We start from the raw sequence: 12,544 nt of genomic DNA, 5'->3' as shown, positions 1-12,544 counted from the left end.
TTGGAAAATGTCTAAAATTCTCCTGCATCTTATGGTCCAGAGCTATGTTAACACATGCAGTATTGTTTTTCTCTCTAGCTGTGGCTGAAGAAAGCATAGTCAAAACGTCCAGGTGGCCTTCTGAAAAAGTGAGCCTTTTAGGGCATGACTAGTCCAGATCATAATGGAGACAAGAAAAAGGATAATTGCTAAATTATATGTGAGAAATGAAGACAGGACAAGTAAAACAAAAAAAAAGTGATGTGCTCTTTTGAAGAATGTAGAAGTTCCAACTATAACGTTAGTAGTGATGACAAGTGTGACAATACTAATGACAAGTTTTAACCATTCTAGGATGAATAAAAGCTTCATTTTATGCTGAAATTTTGTTTAGTAAATGCTTGTGAATTTGCATTTTAAATATGTGCAATAAGATATTTTCCCAACACTTGCCTTATAAAACATGGATGCATTCAGAAAATAAGGAATTTATTGCCTGATAGGTGGCAGTATGTTTGAACTTTGTGCTAACAATTGTATCTTACTAAACTGGTGTGCAAAACTTAAGGACCAACACTGTTTTTAAAGGTTACAACCACAAAATCTTTACTGGTGAGAGTAGATTCAGTCTCAGCAGCGATTCTGGACGTCAGTTAATCTGGCAAGAGGTTGGCACACGGTATGACCCCGCAAACATCACAGAAAGGGATCGATATGGCAGTCGAGGTGTTCTTGTCTGGGGAGGCGTTATCTTGGATGGACACACAACTCCAGAACTGGAAGGCGGTACTGTAACCAGTGCATCTACTGTACTGAGGTAATCCTTCCCCATGTGCGTCTGTTACGAGGTGCCATTGGCCCCGAGTTTGTGTTTGTGGATGATAACACCACACCTCATTGCACTGCAGCTGTTGATATGCTTTTGGAAAGTGAGGACATTGTTCGTATAGATTGGCCTGCCCATTCCACTGATCTAAATCCCATCCAACACATATGGGATGCTCTGGGGAGATGCCTACCAGCACATCCACACCCATCAGAATATGGGTGTGGATGTGCTGGTGAAAACCTGACTGGTCCTTAAATTTTGCATACCAATGTATTAGAAGGGTAAACTGACACCTAATAATTTGCCATTTTTATTATGCATATATATTTGAGGTCTATCATTTATATACAAATGATATAGTGCATGAAATATTGACACATTTGTATTTTCAGATAAAACTGAACTATTACATAGCCAGGTGGGCAGGAGCAGCAGTGTGTAGCACATGCTTCTTGATTAGACCGGGGTTCGAGCCTGTGACCACCAAATACAGAGGATGCGGAAAGGTCAGGGAATGATCACCGCATATCCCCGGAGCAATATGGCCTTAGTTGCTAATGCTCCTAAAAACCAAAAATAACATAACAACTGAACTATTAGTTTTATTTGAAGTTCGTGGTAGCCTGCTGAAGTTTTTGGAAAATTTGATAGAGAGCAGCAATACATTACAGTACTTTGCATGTTCCTGTTATTATTATTATTTATTTAATTGTTTTTTTTTTTTCATTGAGCAGTTGCAAGAAACACAATACTTCATTTATCTCAGCATTTTGAAGTAGAAGGCTGTGTAAAGGAATAAAAACAAACTTCTGCAGCCAGGGGTTTTTTCTCTAGGAAATGTTGAAGCCCCTCAAGTTGGAATATAGCATAGTCCATGAAAGTCAACAAAAAAGCAGCTTATGAACTTGGAATATCTCAGAGTTCTGTTCAACAAATGTTGAACAGAATGCTGGATTTCAGAAAGTTATATTTCAAAATATTCCCATACAAAATAGCAGGACTGTATTACCTTTCTGAAAATGAAAATCAGAGAGAAAATCAGTATGCCACATGGGCAGATTGATGTCTTTTTAATTGTACTTTTCTTCTTCTCACAGTGTACCTACACACAGTGGTACCTGCATATGCATCAAAATGTCTACCACAGCTTCTGGAAACTCAGTTTCTCATGAACATCCAGTGGTTTGTGCAAGGTGGTGCTATGTAAATGTAATATCATGTTGGATTTTTTTGCATACTATTTTTGGCTCTCTTGTATGCTCATACCATTATCCTGATTATCACAACCATTTGTATTTTTGGTCACTTCTAAGTCAAGACTGGAATTGTATAACTCCTGTTACTTTTCTTGTGGGATTTCTTGAAATATAAGTTGTTTTGTAGGAAACCTGCTACAACTTAGGAACCATGATTGTTTAGTTGTGTGTGCTGCAGAATTGTCAATGACATGTTGTTGCACATCATTACAAACATTGATATATGCATTCATGAAATTGTTTGTCAAAATAGAGGAAATGTGGAATATGTGATAAAATAAAAATGCTTTCCAAGAGTCTAAGTGTAAAAATTCACTTTGTAACAGTTGTAATGATTAATGAATAAATTAGATTCCTAGCAAACATTTAATTGTATCGTTTTGTACATCATTCTAGTAGTCAAATAGGCATATGAAGCTGGATCACTCATTTTTAAGTCATTCAGAAGAACAAGTAAAAGAATCTTTTTCTGTTTCTTTGGAACATATTACTTTCTTTAATTGCCATTAATGCTACTGTCTGGCTTGCTGGCTGAAATTCATTGCTAATGTCCTCATGCCAAAGGTCTGCATCCTCTCAAACCACATAAGGCCATGGTTGAACCCCAAGCTCAGTCCATTCTTAAGAATGGAAGTGGCCACCCTATAAACTCTTCAAGATTGATCTACCAGAACATTCAATATGCAGTCTATATAGCTGCTCATGAACATTTAAACAAGGTCAAAGATGAAGCACTTACAGACAATGCAAGAAACAAGGTCATGAGAGGGAAGCGCATTTTCTTCAAAATTGTCGGGACAACCCCTTTTAGTTATCCTGCCAACTTTGATCTGTATGCCTGGACTGAAGCTGTTTTTTTTTTTAGTAGCATGGTGCACAGGTAAATTGAAATAGAGAATAGTGAAATTTTAAGCACTTCAATCTGCTTAGAGTAAAAGCTGTCTTTAATTTCTTAAAGGAATACAAATAAACTTTAGATGTTTCATAGTATTACAGGAAGTATCATGAAACATCTGAGAATTATCTGTATTTCTTTAAGAAATTAAAGACAGATTTTACTCTGTACAGATTGAAGTGCTGAAATTTTCACTATTCTCTGTCTAGATCGAATTTTTTTTCTGCTAGAACAATCAGGTGTTGCACTTAAACCAACCAAAATTTCATCTGCAGCCTACACCTTTTTTCTTTATGTTCAGTAGGCCTGAACAGGCTTAATGTGAAGGACATTCTCTAGTAGCTTTTAAACAATTCAGCTATTGAACATAGTCAGATCTCTCATTTTTGATCAAAAGCACTCCAATTGTCTAAGGGTTGTCTCAACTTTCTCTGATTAGACCACCCTTCTCCCTCTCACAACTGATATGTTTAATATGGCCTTAACTGTCAATTGTGTTCCACCATTCAAGGTAACTGCAAAGTTACATATTCCAAAGGGGAGTTAAATTCAAGAATACAGTTCCTTTCATCTGGTTTCATTTGGTTCAGTATTTCTAAATACACTTGAAAGGCAACCTTTTGAAGATCCTCTGTCATCATCCGTTTAACAAACTATGACATCAAAGGTCAATCAAAGGTTTTTAGCCCTCATGTACTGTTAACATTAACAGTACATGAGGGCTAAAAACCCTGTAAAAAATTCAACATTAGCATTTTTTTTTTAGCATTAGTAGAGGCATTTGATGCAAGAAAGCAAGCTTATGCAGCATCAGCCAAAAAAAAAAAAAAAAACCCCCACTTCCACTTCACCCCTCTGTTCGTTCAAAATACCTGTCCAGCTGAGCCTTAAACTTATTTAGGCTATCAACCTCCACCACAAGGGATGGCAGTCTGTTCCACCAACCAACCACCCGCTGGCTAAAGGCAAATTTCCGCACGTCTATCCTACATCTGTCTTTCCTCAATTTGAATTTATGCCCTCTCAGGTGATTTTTCTGAGCTAGAGGAAGAATCCCATCAGCATTGAGCATGCTTAAACCATTCAAGGCTTTATACACCTCTATCAGATCACCTCGCTGGTGCCTAGTCTCCAGACACTGTAATTTGCAAAACTTAAGCCTTTCTTCGTAAGAGCACCCCTTTGTTCCATTCACTAATCTTGTTGCCCTTCTCTGTACTCGTTCCAGCAGCTCTACATCCTTCTTGAAATGAGGCCTCCAGACCTGTATACAGTACTCTAGGTGTGGCCTGACCATTGCCTTATACAATGGAATAATCACCTCCTTATCCCTGCTGGAAAAATTCCTGTATATCATTGACAATACTCCATGAGCTACTCTTGCAGCCCGTCTGCACTGCTCAGAGAACTTCATATCTGCCTGCACAATCACCCCCAAGTCCCTTTCATTCTCTACCACTGTCAGTGTAGTACCACAGAGTTGATACGTTGCTCTGGGGTTGCTTTTTCCCATGTGTAGTACTTTACATTTGTCAATGTTAAACTTCATTTGCCACCTCTCAGCCCATCTGCTCAACCTTTCCAGATCCTGTTGCAGCAGCATAGTGTCAGTAGTGTCCTTGACAACCCTGCCAACCTTTGTATCATCTGCAAACTTGGACATTAAGCTTGATATACCATCATCAATATCATTTATAAATACAGAAAACAATAATGGACCCAACACTGAGCCCTGAGGGACTCCACTAATAACATTAGTCCACGATAAGCAGTGTCCATTGATTACCACTCTCTGGCTTCTCCCCCTCAACCACCCCTTTATCCATAGCAGCAATTTGCCTCCAATGTCACACTGCTCCAATTTGTGTAGCAGTCTTCCATGTGCAACAGTATCAAAAGCCTTTCTAAGATCCAAGTATATAATATCAAAGTTATTCCCTGCATCCAGTTCTTTTGTGACTGCATCATAGTATCCAATCAAGTTGGTCAGGCAAGACTTCCCCTTAACAAAACCATGCTGTGTCTGAGCTATAACTGAAGTCTTGTCTAAATGATCCTGCAGTGCTTCTTTAACCAGTGCCTCCATTACTTTTCCTGGAACAGAAGTTAAGCTCACAGGTCTATAATTACTTGTGTCAGCCTTTGATCCTCCTTTGTGAATTGGGGTCACATTTGCACATTTCCAGTCTATGGGTACCTCCCCTGAGTCCAAGGAAGCTCTCATAATTATGGCTAAGGGTTTGCTTACTTCCTTTGCTGCCTCCTTTAATATAACTGGATAGATCCCATCCACCCCGGGTGCCTTTCTTGTGTTTATCTTCAACAGTTTCTCCTCCACTTTACTCCCAGTTATTTCAAGATTCTGTAGCTTACTGCTAGAGTTGAATACACCTCTGGCATTCCCCTTGCTGAATAACTCCTCATGTGTGAATGTCGATGCAAAATATTCATTTAGTTTGTTAGCTACCTGAGCAGGATCATCAACAGTTGACCCATCAATATCAAGTGGACCAATCTGATTCATCCCCTTCCTTCTAGAGTTTACATAAGTAAAGAACTCTTTGCTGTTTTTCTTTGCATCCCTTGCCAAGGATTTCTCGTAATCTGCCTTCGCCTGCCTAACCTCCTTTGTAACTTGGTTGCATATCAACTTGTATCTATCATAGGCTTCTGTGTCATGTGTTAATCTGTAAGTATCCCATGCATTTTTCTTCTCTGCCATATGCCTCATTAGTTCATCTGACATCCATTTTGGCCTAAACCTTGAACAATATTTCTTAGTTGGTATGTAAAGCCTAGTAGCTTCCAAGATAAGTTCTTTGAATGCTTCCCATTTTGAATTTGCTGTTGGTAACATCATCAGTTGGTCCCACTGTATAGAATTTAAATACTGTCTCAGTCCATCGTAGTCGCCTTTACGGAAACAATAACCCTTCCCTTTACCCCTAATGGTAGTTACCTCTTTCAGTAAATCCCACTTCAGCACACTGTGATCACTGCCACCTAGTGGTTCATTTATCTGCAGATTCTGAATGCATGAAGAATCACTGCTGATAATCAAATCAAGAGTATTACTCCCTCTAGTTGCCTCCCGAACATGCTGATGTAGAAAACAATCATCCAATAAATCCACAAAAGCCCTGCTAGTGTGTGAGTAACCAGCCCCCAAATTCCAGTCAATATCTGGGAAATTAAAATCTCCCATTATAAGACTCTCTGATTTACTGGCCCACTCTATTTCCCTGTACAGTTCCTTATTATACTCATCAGAGTCATTAGGCCTATAGCACACTCCTACTCTCAATTTTGATCTCCCAATGCTTATGTCACACCAAACTGACTCAACACTGCACTGTCCAGCGATGTCGACTGGCTTCACTTCCTTGGTTTTTATGTGTTTCTTAACTAATAGCATAACCCCTCCCCCCTTCCTATCCTGTCTATCCTTTCTGTAGACGTTGTACTCCCCAAATTGCATTTCTGCATCCCTTATATCTGTGTGACACCACGTCTCTGATATCCCAACAATATCTGCCTTTGATGTTTTGAGCAATACCTCAAATTCATCAAATTTATTTACTAAACTCCTAGCATTGGTGTACACGCAAGTATACCTGCACCTGTTTCTATTCTTAGCTACCCTAACACAACCCATGTGTTTACTTGTACCGCAATGGCTCCCAGCAGTCTCTGAAATACCATGCATCTTGTTTTTCAGGCTTCTGCTCATTCTAGTAGAAGCAGTGCAAGAATTTCTTTCACCTCTGCCAGTGGCTACTGTCAATCTATTGGTCTTTGTCTCCCCCCAAGCTAGCAGTTTTCCGACCCACCTAACACTGCCTCGATAGCATCAGCAAATATTCTTGCACCCTTTCTATTTAAGTGTATCCCATCCCTGTAGAAGCAATCTCTCCTGTTAACAAGTACAGTCCAGGCTGAAAAAAATTCTGCCCCTTGAGCCTTGCACAATCTTTCCAGGGCCGAATTGATCGACAAGGCTCTCATCATATACTCCCTCCTATCGTGTCTGGGCAGAATTGCAGACACTAGACATCAAATAAAACCGAAGAAAATCGATTATGCGGAAGCGGGAATGGACACCCACCATGATTCAGGAACAGAATATAACGTCCTTGTCCACTCTCACCAAAATGAATTCAGTCAACCTGTTCCGTCACACAGTACAATCTTACATATGAGAACCTATGAGCTGTATAAGCTAGTCTTATTATTGATGCCGCGCACATCTCCCATATTCGCATTCGCAGCTGAATTGTAGAGCACTCATATCTTCACGTGTAGATCGCATGAGCCTGATCTTCCGAATCTCACGAGCCTATCATACTCCACCACGAGGGACTCCCAATTTTCCAAATAATAGCCCTATTCCCTCCAGAAGAGATGGGGACCTGAGCGTGACTCATGACTCCAGCAATCCAAGTTCTTATAATTCTAGTCAAACAGTCTCAAGAACCATATACTATACTGCTTTATGCTGCATTACCGATTCCAGGCGCAGAAGCGTCCTTCGCCTATAAAATACCGCAGTGGCGATGTCCTGGAGCTGAGAAGGTATATTGCGTTTCCACGAGGATCGCTTCAAAGCACTCTGCCATAACGTGGAGCTTACTTATCTGAGATAATAATTATATTCTTAGGTTGTAATATTCCTCACAAGTGTACATAACATGTTCCCATGACTCCTTTTCTCCACAGTGACAATTAGTTCTTTCATTGATTTCTAACTCATGCAACTTTGCATATATGGAGCCGTGACCAGTTAATAAGAAGCCTGTAAGTTCAGCGCAAACCGTCTAGATTGTATCGATATTGTGTGTTTTACATCCGGAATAAACTTGTGAGTAATCCCCACTTTATCACTCACTCTCTAGTGCTCATGCCAAAGATTCATCAAAGCATCCCAGATCCTTGCCTCCTCTCTCTCTCTCTCTCTCTCTCTCTCTCTCTCTCACATGACAATACCTGTACATGGTGTTGTCTTGAACAAGTCACTAGGTATCCATGGGAAGCTGAGTTGCTATGAGCTAGAAAGTCAGTCATTCTGAAGCATATGTAGATACTGCTGTGAGGTAAAGTTTCATTGAAAAAGAGTTTAATTAAATCATGACTTAACTTGGGTACTCACATGTTACTTTTCCCTCCACAGATGTTTTTCTCAAGAAGCTGGCACTGTACGTTTTGCTTGTTCACAGGTTTGTCCAAACAAAACTAAGTTTCATCTGACGATCACAGCAAGTGTTGTGTAACACTCATTTCTCCCCTTTGCCCATGTGCCAAATTGACGTCTTCTCTGCTTATAATTTGCAGAACGTTTATGCAGCACTGTAATCTTATATGAGAAAATCTTCAAATCCAATTGATGCCTTCCTTGATATGGTTGAATTGCATTGCATATGTCATGCCTATCATCCCTTTTATTAGCATTAGCATTAGTAGAGGCATATGATGCAAGAAAGCAAGCTTATGCAACATCAGCCAGAAAAAAAAAAAAAAACTTCCACTTCGCCTCTCCATTCATTCGAAATACCTGTCCAGCTGAGCCTTAAATTTATTTAGGCTGTCAACTTCCACAACAAGGGATGGAAGTCTGTTCCACCAACCAACTACCCGCTGGCTAAAGGCAAATTTCCGCACATCTATCCTACATCTGTCTTTCCTCAATTTGAATTTATGCCCTCTCAGGTGATTATTCTGAGCAAGAGGAAGAATCCCATTAGCATTGAGCATGCTCAAACCATTCAAGGCTTTATACACCTCTATCAGATACACCTCTTTAAACACCTCTATCTTGCTGACTGTGTACACCCCACTATGTTACACTTTTCCCAAATGTCTTTCAAGATGACAATGCACCAAGCCATCCAGTACTTGTAGGACTTGTTTGAGGAACGTAGTTCTGACTTCCAGCATATCAATTGGCCTCCGAACTCCCCCGATATCAAACCCATAGAGCACTTGTGGTACACTACGGAAAGGCATATCAGGTGTATGGATACACCAGTTGCCTCCATACCTGCATTGCTGGGCACATTACACACAGCTTGGTTGGCCATACCTCCCGAATGCTTCCGAAATTGGGTGCCTCCGTAGCCAGATGGGCAGGAGCGGCAGTTCGTAGCACACGCTTCTTGATTAGACCGGGGTTCGAGCCCGTCACCACCAAATACGGAGGATGCGGAAAGGTCAGAGAATGACCACCGCATATCCCCGGAGCAATATGGCCTTAGTTGCTAAAGCTCCTAAAAACCAAACAACAAAACAAAACAAGCTTCCGAAATCTTGTTGAATCAGTGCTACATCGGACAGCTGCTATGTTGTTGTTGTTGTTGTTGTTTGGTTTTTAGGAGCATTAGCAACTAAGGCCATATTGCTCCGGAATATGCGGTGGTCATTCCCTGACCTTTCCGCATCCTCCATATTTGGTGGTGACGGGCTCGAACCCCGGTCTAATCAAGAAGCGTGTGGTACGCACTGCTGCTCCTTCCCACCTGGCTACGGAGACACCCAGCTGCTATGCTGAAGGCAAAAGGAGCACGTACGAAGTATTAGGTAGGTGGTCATAATTCAGTGATCACTCATTGTACCATCATCAATATCATTAATAAATACAGAAAACAACAATGGACCCAATACTGAACCCTGGGGGACTCCACTAATAACATTACTACACGAAGAGCATTGTCCATTGATTATCACTCTGTCTTCTCCCACTCAATCCATAGCAGCAATTTGCTTCCAGTGTTGCACTGCTCCAATTTGTGCAGCAGTCTTCCATCAGCCGACCGGGCTAGCCGAGTGGGTAAAGTACCTGCCTGGCAACCCAAAGGTCGCGGGTTCGATTCCCGCCTCGGGCTTGGATCAAAGTACTGCAAAAACCTTGGGAGGTGCAATATGGCCACAGAAACCGATGCGCCAACAACTACCAAATCAAAAAAAAAAAAAAAAAAGCAACAGTATCAAAAGATTTCCTAAGATGCAAGTATACAATATCAAAATTATTCTTTGCATCCAGTTCCTTTGTGACCACATCATAGTATCCAATCATACTGGTCAGACAAGTCTTCCCCTTAACAAACCCATGCTGTGTGTGAATTATAACTGATGTCTTGTCTAGATGATCCTGCAGTGCTTCTTTAACCAGTGCCTCCATTACTTTCCCTGGAACAGAAGTTAAACTAACAGGTCTGTAATTACTTGTGTCACCCTTTGATCCTCCTTTATGAATCCAGGTCACATTTGCACATCTCCAGTCCATGGGTACTTCCTTTGCTGCCTCCTTTAATATAACTGGATAGATCCCAACCACTCTAGGTGTCTTCCTTATGTTTATCTTCAACAATTTCTCCTCCACTTTCCTCTCAGTTATTACAGAATCATTTAGCTCACTGCCAAAGTTTAATACACCTCTGGCATTCCTCTCCCTGAATAACTCCTCATGTGCAATATAGATGCAAAATACTCATTCAGTTTATTAGTTACATGAGCAGAATCATCAACAGTTGAACCATCGATATCAAGTGGACCAATCTGATTCATCCCCTTCCTTCTAGAGTTTACATAAATAAAGAACTCTTTGCTGTTTTTATTTGCATCCTTCGCCAAAGATTTCTCGTAATATGCCTTTGCCTGCCTAACCTCCTTTGTGATTTGATTACAGACCAGCTTATATCTACCATAGGCTTCTGTGTCACCTGTTAATTTTTATATATCCCATGCATTTTTCCTCTCTGCCACATGTCTCATTAGTTCATCTGACATCCATTTCAGCCTAAGTAGCTTCCAAGATTAATTCTTTGAATTCTTCTCATTTAGAATTTGCTGTTGGTAATAGCATCAGTTGATCCCACTGTATAGAATTTAAAAACGGTCTCAGACCACCATAGTCACCTTTACAAAATCAAAAATCCTTTCCTTTACCTCTTATGGTAGTTATACCATAAGTGGTAAAGGTATACAGAGTAAATCCTACATCAGCACACTGTGATTGCTGCCACTTAGTGGCTCCTTTATCTGCAGGTTCTTAATGCATGAAGAATCACTACTGATAATCAGATCAAGAGTGTTACTCCCTCTTGCCTCCCAAACATGCTGCTGTACAAAACAATCATCCAATAAATCCACAAAGTATTGCTAGTATGTGTGACCAACCCCCAAGTTTCAGTCAGTATCTGGGCAATTAAAATTCCCCATTATGAGACAATCTGATTTACTGGCCCACTCTATTTCTCTGTACAGTTGTTCATTATACTCATCAGGGTCATTAGGCCTATAATACACTCCTACTCTCAATTTTGCTTTCCGAGTGCTTATGTCACACCAAACTGACTCGACACTTCACTGTCCACCCATGGCAACTAGCTGCACTTCCTTAGATTTTATGTGTTTCTTAACTAATAGCATAACCCCTCCTCCCTTCCTATCCTGTCTATCCTTCCTGTATACATTATACTCCCCAAATTCTAGTTCTGCATTCCTTATATCTCTGTGACACCACTTCTCTGATACCCACAATATCTACCTTTGTTGTTTTGACCAACACCTCAAATTCATCAAATTTATTTACTAAACTCCTAGCATTGGTGTACATACAAGTATACATGCACCTATTCCTATTCTTAGCTACCCTAACACAGCTCATGTATTTACTTGTTCCACGATGACTCCGAGCAGTCTCTGAGATCCCTCGCACCTTGTTTTCCAGGTTGCTGCTCATTCCAGTAGAAATATGTGTGATTAATAATGTTTTTTTGGTTAATATCTTGCTTTCCAGAATGTCAGCTGGCATATAGCAAGGTTTCTCCAAATAGTGTTTCCTTCATTAATTATCCAGACTTAAAAGATGACCTTGTAATCGATATAAGTGACCTTGTCACTACGATTTCTGTGTATATATAATCATTTATTGCCATCCAATTAAGTAAGGACCATACCCCCGTTCAGCTGAGCTAGTGTGGTTTACATAAATTAAGTGATAATAATAACTTATAAAATAGGTAAATGTAGCTTTAACAAAGAAAGAAAATGAAATAAAATAAAATATCCAAATACCTTGGTAATAGCAAATTGAACAGCATTCACAGTAATGTTCAACTGTGTTCTCTAGCAAAGAATGGAAGTTACTTTAATTTTAAACATCCTATGCATGAACAGAGGTCTTATTTTCTAAATATTAGTAGTAATAGTAGTAATGGCAAATAATTCAAGAAAGCAAGCTTATATAGCATCAGCCAAAAAAAAAAAAAAAACCCAGTTTTCCCATCCATATGGTCCAAGAATTTGTCTAGTTCTCCCTTGAATTTATTCAACCCATCCACTTCCACAACAGTGGATGGAAGCCTGCCTGTTCCAACCATCAACCTGGCAGAAGGCAAACTTCCGCACACCTATTCTGTAACCATCCTTCCTGAACTTAAATTTATGCCCCCTTGTGTGTGATCTCAGTAAGTGGAAGAATACCATTTCCATTCGGCTTACTCAATCCAGTCAAAGCTTTAAACACCTCACTCAAATTTATTTGCAGGTGCCTGGTCTCGAGACACTGCAATTTGCAGAACTGGAGCCTTT

The 12,544-nt window shown here is 40.1% G+C and overlaps 1 protein-coding gene across 1 annotated transcript in view; it reads left to right on the top strand.

Moving 5' to 3' along the window:
- The window catches only part of LOC150081320 (TGF-beta-activated kinase 1 and MAP3K7-binding protein 3-like), a 121,117-nt gene that overhangs the window by 67,746 nt on the left and 40,827 nt on the right, over nucleotides 1-12,544 (top strand). The window lies entirely within an intron of this gene.

Source organism: Mastigoproctus giganteus, chromosome 8 (assembly GCF_048544385.1).
Source record: "Mastigoproctus giganteus isolate SK-2022 chromosome 8, ASM4854438v1, whole genome shotgun sequence".
In the NCBI taxonomy this organism is placed as follows: Eukaryota; Metazoa; Arthropoda; class Arachnida; order Uropygi; family Thelyphonidae; genus Mastigoproctus; species Mastigoproctus giganteus.
This window is presented reverse-complemented; position numbering and strand designations above follow the sequence as displayed.